Raw genomic sequence first — 23,647 nt, 5'->3', positions numbered from 1 at the left:
GAAAAAAAAGGCCACAACTTTCCAGTCTGCAACTGCTGGATTAAAAAAAAAAAAAAAAAAAAAAAAAAAAACCGTTAGGGGAAAAAAAAGTCTCTCTGATTATTTTCACTTTTTGTTTTGGTCAAGAAAGAAAGAGATGAAAAGGTTTTTTTTTGTTTTGTTTTGTTTTATAAAAAAAAAAAAAACATGTAGATCTCCTCTTAGTTTATTTTTATTGTTTTAAAGATCAGAACTGCAGGTAATAGCAAATCTGAGGCAGGAGGCTCTCTGTGATTCCAGGTCAGCCTGGGCTACATAGTGAGATTTTTGTTTTAAAAGGGTTAGGACTACATTTGTTTTTGTATTTGCAAGGGCGGGAGACTGCTAAGCAGTTAAGAGCACTCTTGCGGAGGGCTGGGCTTCTGTTCGCATCCAGAAGGAGGCTCACAGGGAATCCAACGCCCTCTTCTGGCCTCCACGAGCACTGCACTGCATGCGCACAGGCATGAGGCAAACACCCACACATATACATACATAAGTACTTTTTTTTGTTTATTTTTCGAGACAGGATTTCTCTGTATAACCCTGGCTGACCTATAAGTCGCTCTGTAGACCAGGCTGGCCTCAAACTCAGAGATCCACCTTCCTCTGCCTCCCAAGTGCTGGGATGAAAGGAATGTGCCACCAGTGCCCAGCCATAAATACCTTCTTTTTAAATTAAAAAACAACTATTGTTTGGATCTGTTTTAGTGGGTATTTTTCTGTCCGTTGTTTTATAAATAGGATAAATAGACCTAGAAGAACAAAATTCCTTCCTTTAGCTTTTTCTATTACAATGGATGACCCTAGGCTGTATCAGAACTCTAGGAAAAACTTGACTTTTGTGGTCTAACTTGTCAGCCTTCTACCATTTCCAGTGTGTTAGCAGTAAGTTTAAACAGCTTTGCTCTAAGGGCCCTGGTCATTCTAGGAATGGGATGCTGTCCTGTGTGCTCAGCTGAGGCTGACTGAGGGTTTGGCTGCTGCTGCCTCGGACAGTTCCGGCTGGAAGTCTACCGGACACACTAAGTTTGCTGATCACATGGAGATTTCTGGCTACCTTTGAGCCTCTTTTTGAGGGTGGAATCACATCATCAGTCTCCCTTGCAACGTTTGCACAATTTTCTTGCTGACTTTTTGTTATCGTTGTTGTTAAGCAAGGTGTGGCACTAAGCCTATGACCCAGAACTTGAGGCGGTGGAGCAGAAAACAGCTGTGATCTCAAAGACCACCTAGGTTCCATAATGAGTTCCAGGACAGCCTGGACAAGGTTAGACTCTGCCTCAAAATTGATAAGAATTAAAGTTAATTATTTTCTGATAATCCAACTTGATATGGGTAGGAACAGCATGTTTTATTCAATGCTTTATTCTGGCATCAGCAGAACGCTCGCACATAAGATGCTTAGTATCTGATTAATAAACGGAATCAACCAATCCTCTGAGTTTTCTCTATTCTCAACCTGCATTCAAATCTTTAGGAGTAGAGCTCTTCTAACCCTTGGGTACTCCAAGTGTGTCTGCTCACTAAATAGCCATCTAAAGATACCATTAGTCTATTTTTAACTTGTGTGTATGGCTGTGTGTGCACGGCAAAGCGATGCTTGCATAGGACCGAAGGGTCACTAGTGCCCCAGAACTGAAGCTGTAGAGGTGATGCTGAGAACAGGATTTCAGTCCCTGCAAGAGCAGACGCTTGAGTGTTAAGCCGTCTTTTCAGCCCTAAATCGGCTTTTCAAGCAGGGATTATTAAGGCAATATTTGAAGAAAAAAGAAAGGCAGACATAGAACTCTGCTCAGTTTCCGTCTGCCGCCAGTACCCAGCCAGGTGAGAGCACCAGGGATTGCTACAGCCCCTGGCTAATTGCCGCGATGCATCCTCAGCATTTTATTAGAGAACCAACAGCGTTTTCCCCAAGGACCTTGGTTTCTTCCTAAGTGAGAAGTTCACATCATAAAATACCATAGAAACTTATGGTCACCCTTCCCCAACTGTAACTTTTAAGGTTTTAACTTTTATCATTTTATTGAGACATGGTCTTCTCTACATAGCCCAGGCCATCCTGGGCTACGTAGACCAGGCTGTCCTCAGAGTCACAGAGATCCACCTGCCTTCACCTCCCAAGTGTATACACACACACACACACACACACACACACACACACACACACACACACAAATATTCTAACTAAGAGCTTAGAATCAAAAATGAGAGTAAAACCTAACTGGAGGGCTGGGGAGATGGCTCAGTGGTTGAGAGCACTGACTGCTCTTCCGGAGGACCCGGGTTCGATTCCCAGCACCCACGTGGCAGCTCACAGCTGTCTGAAGATCCAGTTGCAGGGGGTCTGACACCTTCACACCAATGTGCATAGAATGGGGTTGGATAAACCATAAAAATATTTTGAAAAAAAAAAAAAACCTAACTGGAACCATGCCACCCTCGTTCCAAAAGAAGTGACAGGCATTTCCTGGGTTAGTGACAAGTTCATGATGTTCTGTATACAGCCAGGGTCAGGCTCAGCGGCATGCCTCTAGTACCATCGCTCAAGAGGCAGAGACAGGCGGGATGTCTGGGGGTTCAAGGCCAGCCTAGTCTACATAGCAAACTCCAGGCCAGCCTGAGCTGTATAGTGAGCTCAGAAATATCTCAAACTGTCTCAAAAATAAAGAAATAGATAAGTACATGCTCGCTTCGGCAGCACATATACTAAAATTGGAACGACACAGAGAAGATCAGCATGGCCCCTGCGCAAGGATGACACGCAAATTGTGACGTGTTCCATATTTTTTAAAAAAAAGAAATAGATAAATACAACCAGATTAATTTTAACAAAGTCCTCATACAAGATCCATTTGAGCAAAAAAAATCATTATTTACTATCAATATCAGTATTCTGTAATGATGAAATTTTCCCCTTACAAATTGCACCTTACTTTAATTTACCCTGATATTATAATTGAATAAAATTTATCTGGCATCAAATTAAAATTTAAAACATATTTTAAATTTTTATATTACATTTATTCATTCATTCATTCATTTATTTATTATGTGGGTGTGGGTGTGTGCATGCTACAGCACACACATGTAAAAGTCAGAGGATATCTTGGGGAGGTTGGTTCTCTGCTTCTACCATGTGGGTACCAGGGAACTGAACTCAGGTAATTATACTTGATTGTGCTATCAAGTGATATCAAGTGATAGATAATGCCATATGAGCCATCTCACTGGTCTAGAGTACAGAATCTTTAAGTATAAACCCCCATAGATTGTTTGTTATTTCCAATGGGTTTTGTGTAGTCCAGACTGGCCCTGACTCTTTGTTCTTCCTGCTTTCTCTTCCTGAGTTCTGGGACGATAGGTATACACTACCATGCCTGGTTTTTGTGGTGCTAGGGATGGAACCCAGGGATTTCCTGTTGCTGGGCAAGCACTCCACACACCATGTTCCACCATTATCCCAGATCCATGGATTGTTTTGGGTCTTTTGAGATGGAGTCTTACCCTGTAGCCCAGGTTGGCCTGGACCTCACTATGTAGCCAAGGCTGGCCTTAAACTTATGGCAATTTTCCTGCCTCAGCCTCCCAAATACCGGTTTATAGGCCTGAGCCACCATAGCTGGCAAGCTCCGTGGGTTTCAGCCAGTGAGTGCTTTCAGACACAGGCAGCCAGACTAAGAACAGGACACTTTCTACAATCTCAGAATCCTCAGTTGGTACCATATTGCCCCTCAGCCCTCCCTGTGTACTCTGGTCAGTACCACCATGACTTCCTGCCTTCCACAAGCCACAGACTTGGTTTGTCTGTTCTTGAACTTCTTAAGACACTTGCTTCTGCCGATCAATACAGATTCCAGTTTCATCAGTGTTGAAGTATATCCACAGTTTGTCTGTGATGGTTAATCCTCATCGCCAACTGGATTAGAGCTGGAGACACCTGTGAGACACATGTTGGATTTGGGTCCTAGACTAAATAAAACAGGGGTGAGGGGAAGAGGAAGCCGGTTGGACACTACCATCCCCTCTCCCTTCTCCTGACTGGGAACACAGTGTGCCCAGCGGTCTTACACTGCCTCCACCACGCCTTCCCATCCATGGTAGACTGTGCCCATCACACCATGAGCAGAAGGACCCCTTTCTCCTTGCATTGCTTTCTCGTTGGTATTCAGTCACAGTGATGAGGAAAGTAGCTCCTGTGTTGTCCTTCCCTCCCAGCGCCCTTCCCTCCTGTCACCGTCCACTTACGCAGGCTCCTGCACAGGCGGTGTTTCTTAGTTCAAGTGAAGAAAGTGGGATGCTATCTCAAAGAAGAACAGACAAAATGACGGCCCAAAATGCTAGTTTCTACTGTTTTAAATTCCCATCAGCAAGGTATAAGAAGGATTTCTGTGTCTTCAAGAACTTTACAAAACTTAGCATCCTCGGCACTTACAGCTTCAGCTCAGCAGATAAGGGGGCATCCTCCTGCTGGGAGCGTGGTCCTGTTCTCTGTGCCGGATTAAATCGCAAAGCTACCCTTTCGGTGTTTGGTTTAGTTTTTGTTCCCTTTTGAGAGAAAGTCTCATGCAGTGTGCCTGGCCTTGAATCTCCAGCTCTACCATCGCCGCGTCCAGCTATTTCTTTTTGATAAGTGTTTCTTTTATTTCTTTTTCTTCATTTACTGCTCCGGTTAGATCTGCAAGTGTAATGAATAGATGTGGCCTGAGTTACGTCTTCATGCATCCCTAACCTTGGGGGAAGGCAGTGCTAATTAGTTTGTTACAGATATTCAAATTGAAGGTGAATTTTCTTTTCTAGGGGTGGGGGTGAGACAGGGTCACAAATCTCTTATATCCTAGGGGTCTCAAACTGGCTCAGTAGCTGAGGATGGCCTCTCCTTCTGAGTGCTGGAGTGACAGGCACGCACCACCTGCTCACTGTGTGCAGTGCCTGGAGTTAAAGCAGCAAATTAAGCAGATAACACATCACACCCACAGGGAAAAATGGAAGCCCTCGCACCACCTTTGCCTGCTTGCCTAGCTTTCTCTTATCTTCTTATATCAGAACCCCACACCCAGGGAATGGTACCATCCAATACCAGCTGGGTCTTCTGATATCAGTGATCAAGACAGTCCCTCCCCATGGCATGCCCACAGGCCACCCTGATCTAAATAACTTCCCCAAATGCTCTCTCTTCCCAGGGAGTTCCAGGTTAGGGCAAGTTGACATTTAAAATCAACTATCACACTAGGCAAGTACTCAACCAACTGTGTGACTCCCCAAGGCCCTGACTGAATTTTGCAGGAGCCAAATCAACGGATCAAACCTTCCTTGGTTGGGACTGTCCACCATGTTGGCTAGGACATACCTATCCCAGGTCAGGAAACCCTGCTTAGCACAGCAAAATGGTCTGAGACCAGCAACAGCGGGACAGGAAGGACAGCAGCTGAGTACTGTTCCCGGTTGCAACACCTGCCCAGTTGCCTGTGTGCCCGGTTTTCTATAGGAAGCATTTCTTAGCCCTATAAGCCCCAGTCCTAAGAAACTTTAGCTGCTGACAGGTGAATTCAGGACAAAGATGGTCATTCCAAATCTTTCTGCCCACTGATGAGAAAAGGAGCAAAGGTGATTTCCCAGGATTCCCTGGGCCCACTGAACCCTTGTACCGAAGGGCGAAGAGCGGGTGCAACCACAGCCCCTTTCTCAAGGACACAGGAGTGTGGCAAGAGAGGAACCAGAGTGCCAGAACCACCCACTCTCACGGTCACCCAGCTCTGCAGAAGTGTGAGATGTGCACCCAGCCCTCTCAGAACCCAGAGCGGGAGAAGCAAGAGAGGGCGGTCCAACTGTTCCTGCACACTTTCTCAAAAACAACAGTTCTGACTACTCCAGAAAGCAGGATGTTTGCTTTAGCAAGTCACCGCTCTGCTGGATAGTGTCCAAGGGCGGGCATAGCAGAGCTCGGAGCAGGCCTGCCTCGCCAGGGCTGGGGCTGTAGCTGGGCGTGGAGAGTACTGGCCTTGGGCTCAGCGCCCAGGGCCTTCGAACAGAACTGTCCAGTCTTGTAAGTGTCCCGTCTTCCTCAGAACCCTACTCGACCTTTGCCTAGCTGTGTGACTGCTGTGGTCATCCAGCCTACACCTCCCCACCCGGGGTTCCTGGGGCTTGAGCGGTGCCAATACTTGTGACCTGCTTCAGTAGCTGGATAAGGCCGGCTGACGGGAGGAGGGCACCTGCACCACAACCCCGCCGGCTGCTGCCATTCCCCATTCTTCTGTGTGGGACTATGCCTAGCTGCCTCCTGCTCAGCCTATGCCCCCTGCCGTATCTGGCCGCTCTAACTTGGGACAGAGTACTCCCCTGCAGCCAGGTATATGTTTCTGACTTCAGTCCAGCTCCTGCAGTGTAAGTGATACCCTGAGTTAGCATTTAGCACCAGTCTCTAATTCACCTGTGAAGTGGGGGTAAACATGCCCCTCAAGGAGAACTGGGAAGATCAAGTTGCTGATAGCTGTCTGGATGTATTGTTACTTTTCTCCTTGCTGAGACAAAATAGCTAACAGAGCCAACTTAGAGGAAGGGTTTATTTGGTGTCACGGTTTGAGAGTACCGTACCCCCTCTTGGGATAGGCATGGTGGCTAGGGCAGCCCAAGCAGCAGTAGCAGGAGCATGAAGCAGCTGGCTACATTCTGTTCCCACCTGGAAAGTATCCATGTAAACACAAGCGTGTGGTCTGGAGAGAGCTCAGTGGTTACAAGCACTTGCTACTCTGGCTAAGGAGCCAAGTTCTGTCCCAGCATCCGCATCAGGCAGCCCACAACTGCCTGTCACCCAAACTCCAGGATGGCCTATACCTCTTCCCTACAAAGGGACCTGCACTCATGTGCGTGCATGCACACACACACACACACACACACACACACACACACATGATTTTAAAGTACCAATGCATACAGGGTTCAGTGGGGCATGTTCCATCTGCTGAAAACATTTGAATAACCCCATTACCGTATTAATCGTCACATTTAAGCCATCGTGATGACACCAACCAGACTGGCAACATGTGCACATGACTTGACACATCTACTCCTAAAACACAGCAGGACGTCACTGTAATGGTTGATATTCTGCAGCAGTCCAGCTGAAAGGTAGCCCTGTTAAAACAGGAGAGCTCTGTTCGTGTGGGGAATTAGCTTACATTTGTTCAAAGTTGTTTGTTTAAGAGGCAGGAGCACAATTATACAAGATAACCGGAAACCTACCAACCTAGCCTTGAACTCACAGACAGCCTCCTGCCTCAGATTTCAGGCATGTGCCCCAGGTCTGGCCTCATTTGTTTAATTTTGACATTGTAAATGCAAGTTTACTCAAATTAAACTGAAAATAAAAATTCATTCCCTTAGTGGTACGGTGCCCTTCACAGTGTCCAATATCCCTGATACTAGTGGTCACCATTTCTGACGCAACTTCTCCAACGCCGCGCTTGCTCACCTCAGTGACCTAGTCGGATTTCTGTTGCTATGATAAAGCGTTCTGACCACAGCAGCCTAGGGAAGGAAAGGGTTGATTTAGCTTACACTTCCCTGTCACCGTCTAACATGAAGGGAAATCGGGGAGGAACCTAGAGGAGGAACTGAAGCAGAGGCCTTGGAGGGCTCTGGTTACCCGCTGCTGGCTGATTTGCTCATCCTCATTGCTTGCTCATTCTGCTCTCTTTCACAACCGCTGCCCCGTGGTGGCACCCACCCACCCACAGTGCTCTGGGTCTGCCCACATCAATCATTGATCAAAAAAAAAAAAAAAATGCTCCCACAGACAAGCCCAGGACAATCTGAGGGTGGCAATTTCTCAGTTAAGGTCCCCTCTCCCCGATGACTCCAGCCTGTGTCAAGCTGACAAAACCTAAGCAGTGCAGCATCTGTCTCCTTTCTGCATTCTTTTTTTTTTTTTTTTTTGGATTTGACTTAGGTCTTTTTTTTTAAAGTAATTTTATTAAATTATAAAAGTTTTCATTTCCGCCCCTCCTCCCACCACCCTCCCACTCCCCTCACTTCCTCTCCTCCTCCCTCTCCATCCCTAAGAGCAGTCAGGGTTTCCTGCCCTGTGGGAAGTTCAAGTTCCTCCCCACCTCCCTCCAGGTCCAGGAAGGTGAGTGTCCAGACAGACTGGATCCGCAAAATCCAGTATATGCAGAGGAAACAAGTCCCAGTGCCATTGTCAATGGCTTTTCAGAAAGACTCCGGGCCAGCCACATCCAGAGAATCCGGCCACATTCAGAGAATCTGGTTGATTTCTGCTTTTTCAAGACAGAATTTCCTGTAGCCAAGCCTGGCCTCACACTATACTGCCGAAGATGACCTTGACTCTTGATCTCCTGCCTCTACCTCCCAAGTACTGAAACTGCTGCAGGCTCTACCCCAGCATCAGGCTTCCCTTTGAACCAGTTTCCACCTTACTCTGCGTTCTGCCTTGGATTCTGTCCTGGATTCTTTCTGCACACCAAACTGACTTCCTCACAAGGTAGGAGCTGAGGACAGGGAAGATAGAACAAGCACTTCTTTTATTTTTCTGCTATTTTTTTTATTGATTTTATTGAGCTCTACATTTTTCTCTGCTCCCACTTCCTCTCCCTTCCCCTTCAACCCTCTCCCAAGGTCCCCATGTTCCAAATTTACTCAGGAGATCTTGTCTCTTTCTACTTTTCATGTAGATTAGAGTCATGTATATCTCTCTTAGGGTCCTCATTGTTGTCTAGGTTCTCTGGGATTGTGATTTGTAGGCTGGTTTTCTTTGCTTTATATTTAAAAACCACTTATGAGTGAGTACATGTGATAATTGTCTTTCTGAGGCAGAGAGAGAATATCCAAGTTAACAAAATCAGAAATGAAAAGGGGGACATAGCAACAGACACGGAGGAAATACAGAGAAACATCAGGTCATATTTTGAAAGCCTGTGCTCCACAAAATTGGAAAACTTAAAGGAAATGGACAATTTTCTGCATAAATATCATCTACCAAAATTAAATCAAGGCCAGAAAGCAAATTAAACAGACATATAACTGTTGAAGAAATAGATACAGTCATCAAAAGCCTCCCAACCAAAAAAAAAAAAGCCCAGGATCAGATGGTTTCAGCTCAGAATTCTACAAGACTTTCAAAGAAGAATTAATACCAATACTCCTCAAATTATTCCACACAATAGAAACAGAAGGAACATTGCCAAACTCTTTTTATGAGGCTACAATTACCCTAATACCCAAACCACAGAAAGACATTACTAAGAAAGAGAATTACAGACCAATCTCACTCATAAACATTGATGCAAAAATACTCAATAAAATACTGGCAAATCGAATTCAAGAACACATCAGAACCATCATCCACCATGACCAAGTCGGCTTCATCCCACAGATGTAGGGATGGTTCAATATATGAAAATCTACACAAAAAAACTGAAAAATAAAACCACATGATCATCTCATTAGATGCCGAAGAAGCTTTTGACAAAATACAACATCCCTTCATGATAAAGGTCTTGGAGAGCAGGGCTACAAGGAACATACCTAAACATAATAAAGGTAATATACAGCAAGCAAACAGCCAACACCAAACTAAATGGAGAGAAACTCCCAGCTATTCCACTGAAATCAGGAACAAGTCAAGGTTGTCCACTCTCTCCATATCTATTCAATGTAGTTCTTGAGGTCCCAGTTAGAGCAATAAGACACCAAAAGGAGATCAAGGGGGATACAAATTGGAAAAGAAGTCAAACTCTCACTATTTGCTTATGATAGTTTACATAAGAGACCCCAAAAATTCTACCAAGGAACTTCTACAACTCATAAACACTTTCAGTAATATAGCAGGATACAAGATTAACTCAAAAAAAAAATCAGTAGCCCTTCTGTACACAGATGATAAAAGGGCTGGAAAATAAATCAGAGAAACATCACCATTCACAATAGCCACAAATAGCATAAAATATCTCAGAGTAACTCTAACCAAACAAGTGGAAGACTTGTATGACAAGAACTTTAGATCTTTGAAGAAATAAATTAAGGAAGACACCAGAAAATGGAAAGATCTCCCATGCTCTTGGGTAGATAGAATCTACAGATTCAATGCAATGCCCATCAAAATCCCAGTAAAATTCTTCACAGACCTCGAAAGAACAATACTCAACTTCATATGGAAAAGCAAAAAAATCCAGGATAGCCAAAACAATCCCATACAATAAAAGAACCTCTGGAGGCATCGCAATTCCTGACTTCAAATTCTACTACAGAGCTACAGTACTGAAAACATCACGGTATTAGCAAGAACAGACAGGAGGACCAATGGAACAGAATCAAAGACCTGGATATTAATCCACACATCTTCAAACTCCTGATTTTTGACAAAGAAACAAAAATAGAAAATAGAAAAAAGAAAGCATATTTAAAAAATGGTGCTGGCATAACTGGATATCAACATGTAGAAGAAGGAAAATAGATCCATATCTATATCCATGCACAAAACTCAAGTCCAAATGGATCAAAGACCTCAAAAGAATCTTATAGAAGAGAAAGTGAGAAGTACACTTGAATGCATTGGCACAGGGAACCACTTCCTAAATATAACCCCAGCAGTGCAGACACTGAGAGAAACAATTAATTAATGGGACCTGCTGAAACTGAAAAGCTTCTGTAAAGCAAAGGACACAGTCAATAAGACAAAACGACAGCCTACAGAATGGGAAAAGATCTTCACCAGAAAGCAGCGAGGGTGCTGGGAGGAGGGTATATAAGGCTCTCCCCATCTCTGAATAAACAAGTCTGCTGTTTGCCTTTTACCTGACTCCCAGTATTTATGCTATTGACTCCACACCTTCTCACCCCCTCCCCTGAGGGAGCTGTTAGAACCCAGCCACAAGGAGGAAGAAAAGAGGTCCTACAGAAAATCCCACTTACACATATGTAAGTGCCATCTGAAGCAAGATACCAGTATGAGCTTGCTAAATGCAGGTGTGTGTGAGTGGCCAGAAATGTAGCAATCGCCTTCTGTCTTAGGGTTTCTATTGCTAAGATGAAACACCATGACCAAAAAGCAAGTTGGGGAAGAAAGGGCGTTATAGGATTTACACTTCCACATCACTGTTCATCACTGAAGGAAGTCAGGACAGGAACTCAAACAGGAGAAGAATCTGGAGGCAGGGACTGATGCAGAGGCCATGGAAGGGTCCTGCTCACTGGAAGCTCAGCTTGCTTTCTTGTAGTACTCAGAACCAGAAACCCAGGGATGGCCCCACCCACCACGGCCCTGCCCCATTCATCTCTAATTGAGAAACTGTCCTACAGCTTGCCTACAGCCCATCTTAGGGAAGCATTTTTTTTTCAGTTGAGGGTCTCTCTTCTCAGGTAACTTACATCAGGTTGACATAAAACTAGCCAGTATATTCTCCATCATACATAGAGAGAACAGTCTGATCCAATACAGCTACTTCCTGCTTTGCTAAACCATGAGACCGGTGATAATGCAAGATGCCTGAGTTTCACCAAAACACCTGAAACTGCCTCTCGCCAAGCCTCTACAGCAATGGTGCAGACCAGCCAGGCAACAGTGCTGTTTTCTCTCTGGTGTGGAGTCGGGTTTGGTTCTTGTTTCTTATGACAGAAGGTTTGGTGAATGTCTCTGAAGAGGTAGTGTTCTTTGTGAAATATTGGAGAATATAACCAAAAATAGATTGGGAATGGCCATGTGTGGTGGCACACACCGGTGGTTCCTTAACCTCAGCAATTGGCGCAAAGCAGTCAGATCTCTTGTGAGTTCTGAGCCAGTCTGGTCTGTTGTTGTTTAAAATATATTAATGTTGACATGTTCCCTGGCAGGCTCTCAGAGCAGTCGCTAGTCCGACAAGGACAGCTGCGGGTCCCTGCAAGATCTCCAGGGTGGCAGGCTGGTCCCGCCATGCGGCTCGGAGAGCAGGCGGGTGAGCAGACGGCAGAGTAAATAGACATAAGGCTGAACATAAAGCTAAACATTTATTACTTAAAGTAGAGGCAGAGAGACAGAGATAGAGAGACAAAGAGAGATAAAAACATAGAGACAGAGGAGACACGTGTGCACGCGCCGAGAGAAAGGGACAGCAGCAGAAGTTAAGATGGCGACCAGGAGGTCAGAAGTGGCAGGGAGTGGGCGTGGCTTGCCCTTAAAGGGACCAGACCCAAAAGAATAACATTGTCTACACAGCAAGTTCCAGGACAGATGGGGTTACACAGAGGGACCATGTCTCTAGATAAAACTAGACAACCCAGTGACTTTGCTCTCTTAGCTTGTATAACGTCTCAGGTTTGATCTTGAAGCACAGGGTGGTGGGGGTGGGGAAACTACTGGATGAAGACATTCTATAGCATTTTTACAGATAGAAGAAATTTGGCATTGATAGTCAATGAATTGGATAAAGTGTTTATGACTCAGGAAGATCTAGGGCTGGAGAAGTATCTCAGTTGGTTTAGTCCCTGCCTAGTATTCAGGCAGCACTGGATTGGTCCACAGCACCACACAAACTGTGCATGGGAGGTGAACAAGAGAGGATCAGAGTTCAAGGTAACCTGCCATTACTTGGTGCATTCAAAGCCAGCTTGAGACCACGTCTCAAACAAAAAGAAAGAGGAGGAGGAGGAGGGGGAGGAGGATTTTAATAATTGGGATTTGTGTTTAAAATCCTATTGTCAGAGATACTGAAAGACAGTGTAGAAATAATACACATTTCCTTCACTACGGCGTAAGCTAGGTCAGACAGAACTGTGGAGCTATGACACAGAGTGTACCTTGTGTTGACCTGTGACCACATGGGCATGGAGGAAGAGGGTGTGGAGAGTGCTGAAGTCTCCAGTAAAGGGGACACTCCCAGTTGTATCTGGAGACTATAATCACCGATCTCTCTAACCTGTGACCCCCCAGGACAGGACCTGGGAGGCTCCTTTGCTCTCAGTGAACAGCGATAGTTACCTCAGTAACTGGCACTACTGTGCCAGCTTTGTGGCCTCTCAACCTCTGCCCTGGGGGTGGTCTCAGGGTGCAGCCTCCACTCCTGTGGGTGGTCTCAGGGTGCAGCCTCCACTCCTGTGGGTGGTCTCAGGGTGCAGCCTCCACTCCGGTGGGTGGTCTCAGGGTGCAGCCTCCACTCCGGTGGGTGGTCTCAGGGTACAGCCTCCACTCCGGTGGGTGGTCTCAGGGTGCAGCCTCCACTCCTGTGGGTGGTCTCAGGGTGCAGCCTCCACTCCTGTGGGTGGTCTCAGGGTGCAGGCTCCACTCCTGTGGGTGGTCTCAGGTTGTTACCATTGTTTGGTTCCATCTACACCCCAACACCTCCTCTGTCCTGTTGCTCTTAGTCAGCTCTGGCCAAACACTCAGTTTCCATGGTTCAACGCAGAGCGGTGACATTCAAATATCAAAACACTTTTCATTGCACATGACTGGTCCTATCAACATCCTGCCATGAGACAGGGAGAGACTCACAAGGCCTGGTGATCTACAGGCAGTTCATGGTCACTGAGGGAAGACAGGAGAGACATCCTTTTTAGTGGGAGCCACTGGAGGTGCCCAGCGCCTGTAACTAACCCTCATGTGTACTCCTGTAAGTATCCCTGATGGAACTCACTAAATCTGTCTCTCTCTTTCTCTCTCTGTCTCCCTCTTTCTCTCTCTGTCTCCCTCTCACTCTCTCTCTCTCTCTCTCTCTCTCTACACACACACACACACACACACACACACACACACACACACACAGGCACACAGTTGTAGAACGAGGACTAGTTAAGAGAAAGGAGTTCAGCAGGACTAGGAGAGAATGAAAGAGGGTAATGAAGGGGGGTGAATACGATTTAAACACATTAAGCATATATACATGCATGAAGCAAAATAAATAAGATGTAATAAAAGTAAAACTATTTATGACTGTTTTTGTGTATGTGGGAAAGGTCACTCCCATGCTACAACACAAGGGTGGAGGTGAGAAGACAATTTCGAGGGTCCTTTCTCTCCTTCCACTGTGCTGGCTACAGGAACCCAACCTGGGTCCTCGGGATTGGCAGCAGGTGCCTTCACAATGTAAACCTGCGATAAAAAAGATTTTAAAACCAGCTTTCTTACAAAGGAAGACGGCTTGCTCTCTAGAGGACGGGAATGAGAGTTTCCAGTCTCTCAGCTCTGCTCGCAGTGCCGACATTGAAGCCCTCCCACCACCACCCCTCACAAATAACACTCACAGCCGCAGGCCGTATTCCTGCCCTGTAGTGAGGTGAGAAAAAGGAGGTTGCATCCTCAGTACACAGAACCCAAACAAGGAATTTGTTGGATAAATGTACAAATATACATTTTCTCATTAAGGAATGATTTTATTTCCAAATGGAAGACACAGCCCGGTGGTGCCTCAGCACTCAAGAAGCAGAGGCAGAAGATAGAGCTCAAAGTCAGGCTCTGGTTCTTAGTGACTTCAAGAGCAGTGTGATCCCCATGACACCCTATCTGAAAGAAATCTATCTAAAGGAAAATCACAGACATATTCCTAGAAAATATTGTTAGATAAAATGACTTAAGAAAGAAACCATGAATAACCTCCTCTAACAATTGACCAGTGTTTGGTGAGCATATGCAGGGCCCAGATTTCCTCCCCAGCACCCAAGCAGGGAGCAGGCAAACTGACTACACACATAATCTTTTTTGCAAAAAATAAAAACAATGCCAGGTGATGGTGCACACCTTTAATCCCAGCATTTGGGATTAAGGCAGGAGGATCTCTGTGAGTTCAAGGCCAGACTAGTCTACAAAACAAGTTCCAGGACAGCCAGATCTGTTATACAGAGATACCCTGTCTCAGAAAAATAACATAAAATAAAATAAACAAACAAAAACCTCTCCAGACCTTAGCAGTTTTACAACTTATCCCGAAGAAACAGTCCATGCGGTTCAGAAAAAGCAGTCTGAGAATTCCCGCAGAACCGTGAGATACCGTTGACTGTAAAACCCAGCTGCCGGCATTACAATATCTGGTCTCAAATGATAAAGTGAGTGGGAGGAAATAAATACAATGGAGGACCCAGAATAAAATGCCATAGCTATGCCTGAAAGGACCGAGCGGATGCCATGACAGGCTGCTCAGTCTTCTCTCAGAGTCTCTCGCGCCTCAGTTTCTGTTTCCTGAGACCGAGCAATCAGTTTCTGAGGAAAAGTCACGCATAAAAGACAACCAATTTCCGACACCCTCAACAGCAAGGAGGAGAACTGGTATAGGCAGTAGTAGGCCAGGCCTGAACCAGCCCCACAGCAACTCTGGGACAGGGCTGGGACTTGTCCAGGCCCGCAGGCCCGTCCAAAATTGGAATACTGCAGCTCTGACCAGCCCCTGACTAGCCCTACTCAATTAGAATGTACTAATATGATTTCCACTTGCTTAAGTCATTTGTCACATCTAAAATGACCTAACTTCCTTAGACAATCTTTCAGTAAACCTTAAAAGAAGCCCCACCTCCCTCTCAGGTTGTCCTCATCTTGCCTTTGTGTAGGATGGTCGGGCCCAGCATGCTGGAATAGTTAAAAAAAAAAAAGACTCTTTGTTTTTGCATTGGAGCTGATCTCTTGGTGGTCTTTGGGGTCCTGACTCTGGGCATAACAATGCTCACTTAATTTTTGACAAAGCAGAAAAACTGGGGAAAACAAAAATAAAAACAAAAACAAATAGTAACAAATTGGCTTCCTACCTGAAAGAAATTAGATTCTTATCTTTTCCCTTATACAAAAAAAAAAAACAATTTAAAATAGATAAAAGACCTTCATTTACAAATGGAAACACCCCAGCACTACGGTGGCATGGGCAGGCAGATCTCTGTGAATTCAAGGCCAGCCTGGTCTACAGAGCAAGTTCCAGGACAGTTAGGGCTGTTACACAGAGAAATCCCATCTTGAAAAACCAAGCCCAAACAAAACAAAATCAGAAACATTAGAACTTCTAGAAAAAAACATACTAGGGATACCCTCTGTTATTCCTTTGATCTCTGGTCCCTTTAAGGGACAAGCCACGCCCACTCCCAACAACCTCTGACCTCTCATCGCCATCTTTAATCTTTCTTTCTGTTCTCTCTCTTGGCGTGTACACACGTGTCTCCTCTCTGTCTCTCTGTCTCTCTCTTTCTCTCCTTTAAGTAATAAATGTTTAGCTTTATGTCTATTTACTATTGTCGCGAGCCTTATTCCTGAGCGGGCATTCTGCCCTTACTTAGAGGTCTGCAAGTAAATACTCAGGATGACCACAGTGTTTGTTCTAGGAACAAGTTTATTATGCCAATAGTCAAATCTCCGATTGTTAGCAGGTATGGGCAAACATCAAAACTATAACAATCATTTAAATCTCTAATTATTCTTATGGCAGATATAAGTAAACATTAAACTTATAACAATCCTAGTCAATCAATCACATCACACCTTCAATCACATCACACATTCAGCAAGGGTTCCTATGTGTCCTAGGCAAGGTCTTCTATCCTATCTTACTGAGGCATTGGTGTGTACGACCTGATAATGGTCCGTGGCTCTCGATGTAGACCTCTGGATCAGCAAGTCTTGATCCGCAGGCAAGAGCTAGTTCTCTGGCTCTTGGACGGTCTCAGCTGTGAAGTTGCTGGTTCGTTGGATTCTCTATGACCACTCTGACAGCATGCCTAGCAAGTCATTTTGAGAATGTCTCCTGGTCGTGAGCCTCAAGTTTTTATACTATTTGTGGCTATATTACTTGTTTTCTTTTTAGATTAACACACATGTCTGCTTATCATATAGTTACGTCACACTTGTTCACCAGCTCAAACTCTTATCACCACTACACACATTGCTTCATGCTTTTTAGTTTCATTTTGTGTGTGACACTTAATATTGCGTCTTAACATTCCTGGGCTTATTTTCATAAACTCATATCATTTCATTTAATATTGCCTCCCAATACTCCTGGACTTGTTTGTCCTTACAGACTCATAACAACTATGTACTGTAAGCCTTTTATCCACTGCCTGCTCACCCGCCCGCTTGGGTGACTCTCCCGGCTGCATGGCAGGACCAGCCTGTCTGGGATGAGCCACCGCTCTGCCGCTCGCGGCTGCTCTGTGAGCCCGCTGCCCAGGAATCTTGGGCAGGCCGCTTGGGGGGCACACCAGGATTTTTAAGAATATTACCCGCCAAGATATTAAGATAGGCAAGAGCTTTCTGAATGGAGCCACCGTAGCACAGGAAGTATCCCACGTATCGACCAATGGGACTACAGGAAATGACTCTTCTCTGCACAGTGAAGGAAACCATCAGCTGACCACAGCGCCCATGGGTGAGAGAAAAATCTTATCCAGCCACACTTCAGACGGGCTAATACCCAGAATTTACAAAGACTTGCAGAAAGTAAGTACGAAGGAAACTGCCAATCATTGGGCAAGTGACTTGAGTGAGGTTTTCAACAAAGAAACACAAATTACCAATAACATTTTTAAAAGTTCAGTTCCCATAGCTATTGGTGAAATGCAAATTAAAATTACTTTGTGACCCCCACTTCACCGCAATCAGAATGATTGCCATCAAGAAACCTGACAGCAACAGCAAATGGTGAGGAGGGTGTGGGGAGAAAGGACCAATGAACAGAACTGTTAAGGAAATCAGTTTGGACTCAGCTATTTCTCTCCTGTCACATCTCCAAGAACTCCACACCCTACCACAGATGTCTGCAGACCCGAGGTTATTGCTACTTTGTTCAATAATGCAGAATTGAAATCAACCTTGTTGTCTATCAACAAATGAATGGATAATAAAAATTTGATTCATGTATAAGCTAGAAAACTATTCTGCTCTCAAGAAAAAGGAAATCACAATATTTGCAAGAAAATAGATGAATTTAGAATGTCTGATATTAAACAAAATCACAAACTCTGAAAGAAAAAATACTGTGTTCTCCCTCATAGGCAGACCCTAGCCTACAACATATATGTGAGCACGTGAACAAGTGTACCCTAGCCTACAACATACACATGAACACGTGAACAGTATACCTTAGCCTACAACATACACATGAACATGTAAACAGTATACCTTAGCCTACAACATACACATGAACATGTGAACAAGTGTACCCTAGCCTACAACATACACATGAACATGTGAACAAGTGTACCCTAGCCTACAACATACACATGAACATGTGAACAAGAGTACCCTAGCCTACAGCATACACATGAACATGTGAACAAGTGTACCCTAGCCTACAACATATACATGAACATGTGAACAAGTGTACCTTAGCCTACAACATACACATGAACATGTGGACAAGTGTACCCTAGCCTACAACATACACATGAACATGTGAACAAGTTTACCTTAGCCTATAGCATACACATGAACATGTGAACAAGTATATGTGTGAGTACAGTATAGCATGCAGAAGGAACAAGGAAGGGTAAATTTTAGGTGATGGGGAAGGGCTGAAAATAGCCAGTGGACAATGGGTCATTAAGAAGGACATACAGATCTTACTAGTTCCAAATTTGTCATGAATTTCCTGGAATTTGGTGATGTGGAGTCCCGAGCGTTATAGAGTTGTCCTGGCTGTAGCAGAAGCTTGTGCACACCATGAATGTTTGCTCATATGTGAGTTCTTCTTTTTTTTTAAACACCCCAGTAATTTCTCTTTTTTTAAGATTTTATTTATTTATTTATTTATTTATTAAGTATACAGTGTTCTGCCAGAAGAGCGCACCAGATCCTATTATGAACCACCATATGGTTGCTGGGAATTGAACTCAGGACCTCTCGAAGAGCAGCCAGTGCTCTTAACCTCTGAGCCATCTCTCCAGCCCACGAGCTCTTTATAATAAAGTTTTAATGAATAAACAGGGGAAAAGGACAATTGTAACTGATGTCTAACACTCAGGAGACACAGGCAATTGGGAAAATTTATGACAAAATTTCCTGCCTATTTCCATGTGCTGAGAACTCTCTTTAAAACTATGTGTAATCACTCAGAGATTTCATCTTACACCTGTCAGAAGGGCCAAGATCAAAAATACTGATGACAGCTTATGCTGAAGAGATTGTGGGATAAAGGAAACACTCCTGCATTGCTGGTGGGAGTACAAACTGGTATAACTGCTTTGGATATTAGTATGGCAATTTCCCAGAAAATTAGGAAACAACCTACCTCAAGACCCAGCAATACCACTTTTGGGTATATACCCAAAGGATGCTCATACCCCAAGGACTTGTGATCAGATATTTTCATAGCAGCATTATTCGTCATAATCAGAACCTAGAAATAACTAGAAATAAATGCTCCTCGGCCGAAGAATGGATAAAGAAAATATGATACATTTACACAGTGGAGTACTACACAGCAGAAAAAAAATAACATCTTGAAATTTGCAGGCAAATGGATGGCGCAAGAAAACATCATATTGAGTGAGGTAACCCAGACCCAGAAAAACAAATATCATATGTACTCACTCATAAGTGACTTTTAAACATAAAGCAAAGAAAAATCAGGTTACAAATGACAATTCCAGAAAATCCAGACAGCAATGAGGACCCTAAAAGAAACATAAGTGGATATAGTCCACATGGGAAGTAGAGAAAGACAAGATCTCCTGAGTAAACTGGGAGCATGGGAATCAGGGCAGAGGATTGAAGGGGCATGGGGACGAAGGGAGGGGAGCAGAGAAAAATGTAGAGCTCAATAAAATCAATATTAAAAAAAACTATATGTAATCATGTGCTAACTCCCTTGATGGCCAATGATGAAAAGAGCTATCACCTTAATCTTACCGATGGAGCTGACAGCCCAGAGGGTGTGTTTCTTAAATCTCCAGGTCACACACCTAGACATAACCACAACATTTTGTACTTTCACCCTGTCATTTAATCTTGAGATATTAAAATTAAAAGCATATAAAGTATTAACTTGACAATATCGTTTGGCTTAGCTTCCATGGCAATAACAAAGCTTGGCTCTCATTTATGGTTACAGAGTGTTCCATTACACTGCGCAGCACGAGACATAAGGCAACCTGTAAAGAGAATGGCCGTAGCCAGCCATCTCTTGGTTGCCCTTCTGATACGGTGACGCAGATTTGAGAATCGTTATCACCAAGTCCAAGAGTCTACCTCTCACAGCCTTAGCCCCTGCAGGAGCAGGCACTGTTGTTGTTTCTCTCTCTCTCTCTCTCTCTCTCTCTCTCTCTCTCTCTCTCTCTCTCTCCCCTGGTTTTTTGAGACAGGGTTTCTCTATAGCTTGGAGCCTATCCTGTAACTAGCTCTTGTAGACCAGTCTGACCTCGAACTCACAGAGATCTGCCTGCCTCTGCCTCCCGAGTGCTGGGATTAAAGGCGTGTGCCACCACCGCCCGGCTGTTTTTCTTTCCTTAAGCTTCATTTACTTACTTACTTTGTGTGTGTGGGGGGGTGTTTTTCCTTACTAGTAAAGTGGACAAGACAGAGCTGGAGAGATGGCTCATCAGTCACGAGCACCCCCAGGGCTCACAACAGGCGACTCACAATCACTGTCAGCTGTAGGGGCTCCAGTGCCACTCCCTGGCTTCCTCGACCACTGGCATGCATCTGGTGCGCATACATGCATACAATTTTTTTTAATTGAGAAGGTTTAATTGAAAAGACTATAGTTTTTTAAATTAAGATAGTTTGAAGTCACTTCAGAGCATAATCTCATTGTAAATATGAACTATAGTTCTGTCAAGAATGACCGTGTCAGTTGTTGGAGCACACACCTTTAAACCCAGGATTTGGGTGGCAGAGACAAGAGGATCTCTCTGAGTTCAAGGCTAGCCTGGTCTACAGAGTGAGTTCCAGGACAGCTGGGGTTACATGGTGAGACCCAGTCTCCAAACAAACAAACAAACAAACAAAAAAATGATCATGGTATTTCAGAGGGCTTTGGTAAGACGGCATTTGCCACCAAGCCTGATGACCTGAGTTCAATCCCCAGGGCCACACATAGTGGGAAAAGATAAATGATTTCCCCTACGTTGTCCTCTGACCTCCATGTGACACATTCATTAGGCAAACACACAATAAGTTAAGTACATAAGTATAAAAAAACTTAAAGGTACTTCAGAAAATGTGGGACTGTCTGTGTCTCTCATGGCGCTTTGCTTTACAAAGCCTGTTTGCAGATCGATTGTTACTCTTTGTACAGTACAGCACACACTTGGCAGCGCAGACAGGACGCCGCATGATTAGTAGAAAAGCTAAGAGAAGGAAATGTGACTAGGAAGCACTGACAGGCTCACTCTCTCCTGCTGCTTCCATCGCATTCCCTGCAGCAGACCATGCGACTGAGCTCTGTTCTTACCAAATATGGGCACGAGAACGGGAAAGCTGACACACGTCTACAATCCTGGCATTCTGCAGACGAGATACAAGAATCAGTAGTTTGATTCTAGGTTAGGGTATATTGTAGGGTCCAGGCTAGCCTGGGCTACAGGGTGAGAATGAGGTAGGCAGGGGTAAGAAGAGCTTAGGAACCTGGCATTGCAGAGGCTACGTGCACAGCCCTTGCCTAATGGCGCAGTTGTCAACCTGGCCCCTCAGCTGCATCGAGGTCCACACACACACACACACACACACACACACACACACACACACACACGCATGCCACTTTGAGCAAGGGTGGTTGCTCCTCCCTGATTGCTGGAGGGCAATGTCCCATTTCCCTTCAAACATGTCAAACAAGTTCCAACATACACCTGGGAGTGGAAGACAGGGGCTGTCAGACCTAAACAGTTTCGGGTGCACACATTTAAAGGCAGAGCCTGTCCTCTGCCTGAACTTTGGGGAAGGGAGATCTGTATCCACCATTTTATCCTGTGCGTGAGTGAATGTGCAGATTCCTAAATTCAGATGCATCATGGGAATAGACATGAGCAGAAAAGCTTACATATTATCCAGGCCTGTCAATAAAATCAGAGAACCCGGACAAGAATATTGCTCAGCTGATAAAGCGCTTGCTGTGTAGCCCTGCTGAGCGGAGCTCACCTGGACCCACACAAGAAAGAACAGTTTCCTGAAAACTGTCCTCTGAACTCCACACATGCACTGTGGCATGCACGTGCTGACGTGCACACACACACACACACACACACACACACACACACACACACAAATAAAAATTTAAAACTGGAGAGATATTTCAGCACAGACCATACTACTTAAGTTCCTGGAACCTGTGACAGCAGGAGAGCACTGACTCCTGAAAGTCGTCCTTGAGATTTCATAATTATGTCATTATTTTGTAGATAAATATTTTTGCTGTAGTGATCTTCATTCCAGGATATTTTCTCTCTTTTTCTCAACAAAAGACTTTACTATTTATTTTCACTCTAGTAGTGGTGCTTAGTAGATTTTTGCGTGATTTTCTGGTGTGCGCAGCCTAGAGGAAAACTCAGGAAGCATCCGTCTTAGGCTTTTGAAGACAGGGTAGGTTGTTCGGCCAGCAACTCTCAGGAGCCTGCCTGTCTCTGTCTCCCCAACACAGCTATGACAAGCCCACGTCACTCACCACGCACAGCTATTTTATAGGGGCTTGCAGGTTGGAATTCATGTCTCTGTGCATGCAAAGCAAACGCTTTACTAACGGAAGAGTCTCCCAAGCCCCTTGATAGTTTTTATTGTATTTTCCCCTAATTACATGTCTAATTTTGACAATGAAGAGCTTTGTTGGTTCACTGTGGTAGGTGAGTAGAAGATGCTTACTGCTTGAGTAACCGACCCCCAGCTGGGTTTGTGGGTCTCTGGGGAAAGGTGCATTTGGCTGACATTGCTGACATGTGGTGATGTGCTTAGCCCGGGATCAGCTATGACGGAGCTGATCTGCTGAGGCCAGGACACCTTGGAACTGCAGCCCCTGAGCTCCAGGATGTGATGCTGGTGTTTGCACCAGGGCCTTTCACATTTAAAGAAAAAGAGGCCAGCTGGCTCCAGGGCTGGTTTCAGGGTCAAAAGCAAAGCCAGTAGACTCGCAGCACGCAGGACTTCTCAAAGTTCCCCAAGACTGAAAGGAAAGTGGCAGTCCACACAGAAGTTAGGTGTAGGGGCTCCTGCCCGCCAGCAAGCCAGCGCTTGAGAGGGGGAAGTAGGGGATTGAGGTCATCCTTGGCTAGAGGACTAGAGTGAGGGTGGGATGTGTGAGGGTTTGGCTCAGCTATAGCACACCGGGAATGGGAGCTGACTGTGGTGACCGGATGACATGTGTGTACAAGAAGATGACATGTGTGTACAAGGAGTGGCACCAGCTCCAAGCAGGAAACTCTCAGTGCGTGCATCTTTAGTGCACGGATATCTCACACATCATACTTATTTTGGACCCCAAGTTTGAGACAGCTAAACTAGATCTTTTATTGAGATGATTCTGCCATTGTGGGGCTAGGGGTTTACCTATCTCCTGTTTCGTTGGCCTGAAGTTGAAATATAAAAGTCGATATCTAAAACTACTTCCAAAGGGAAAAGGTCTCATTAATTCTCAACACCCTGGAAAGCTGGTTAGGGAGAAAGGTGAAGCTGTAGGTAGCTTGGGTAAGGGGGTGGGTGCGGGTTTAGGTGCATGGGCAGACAAACCCTGAGATAGGATAC

The 23,647-nt window shown here is 44.8% G+C and overlaps 1 long non-coding RNA gene and 1 other non-coding gene across 5 annotated transcripts; one reads left to right on the top strand and one right to left on the bottom strand.

Moving 5' to 3' along the window:
- Positions 1-1,351: 1,351 nt before the first annotated feature.
- On the bottom strand, positions 1,352-16,771 carry LOC148122441 (uncharacterized). Of its 4 annotated transcripts, none has more exons than XR_015737768.1 (5): positions 16,553-16,765; positions 12,992-13,534; positions 7,010-7,155; positions 4,267-4,696; positions 1,352-3,958 (listed from the first exon to the last, which is right to left on the bottom strand). It is a non-coding gene; the product is annotated as an uncharacterized LOC148122441 (long non-coding RNA). The 4 variants fall into 4 exon arrangements; XR_015737767.1 differs by adding an exon at positions 7,493-7,548 and having other exon boundaries at positions 2,873-4,696; positions 16,553-16,771; XR_015737766.1 differs by having other exon boundaries at positions 2,873-4,696; positions 16,553-16,766.
- Positions 2,704-2,809, top strand: LOC125400944 (U6 spliceosomal RNA). The gene has a single exon (XR_007232150.1). It is a non-coding gene; the product is annotated as a U6 spliceosomal RNA (small nuclear RNA).
- Positions 16,772-23,647: the final 6,876 nt, after the last annotated feature.

The sequence above is a fragment of the Myodes glareolus genome, chromosome 4, assembly GCF_982192425.1.
Source record: "Myodes glareolus chromosome 4, mMyoGla1.1, whole genome shotgun sequence".
Lineage (NCBI taxonomy): Eukaryota > Metazoa > Chordata > Mammalia > Rodentia > Cricetidae > Myodes > Myodes glareolus.
Note: the sequence above shows the minus strand (reverse complement) of the source record. Positions and strands in the feature narration are given on the sequence as shown.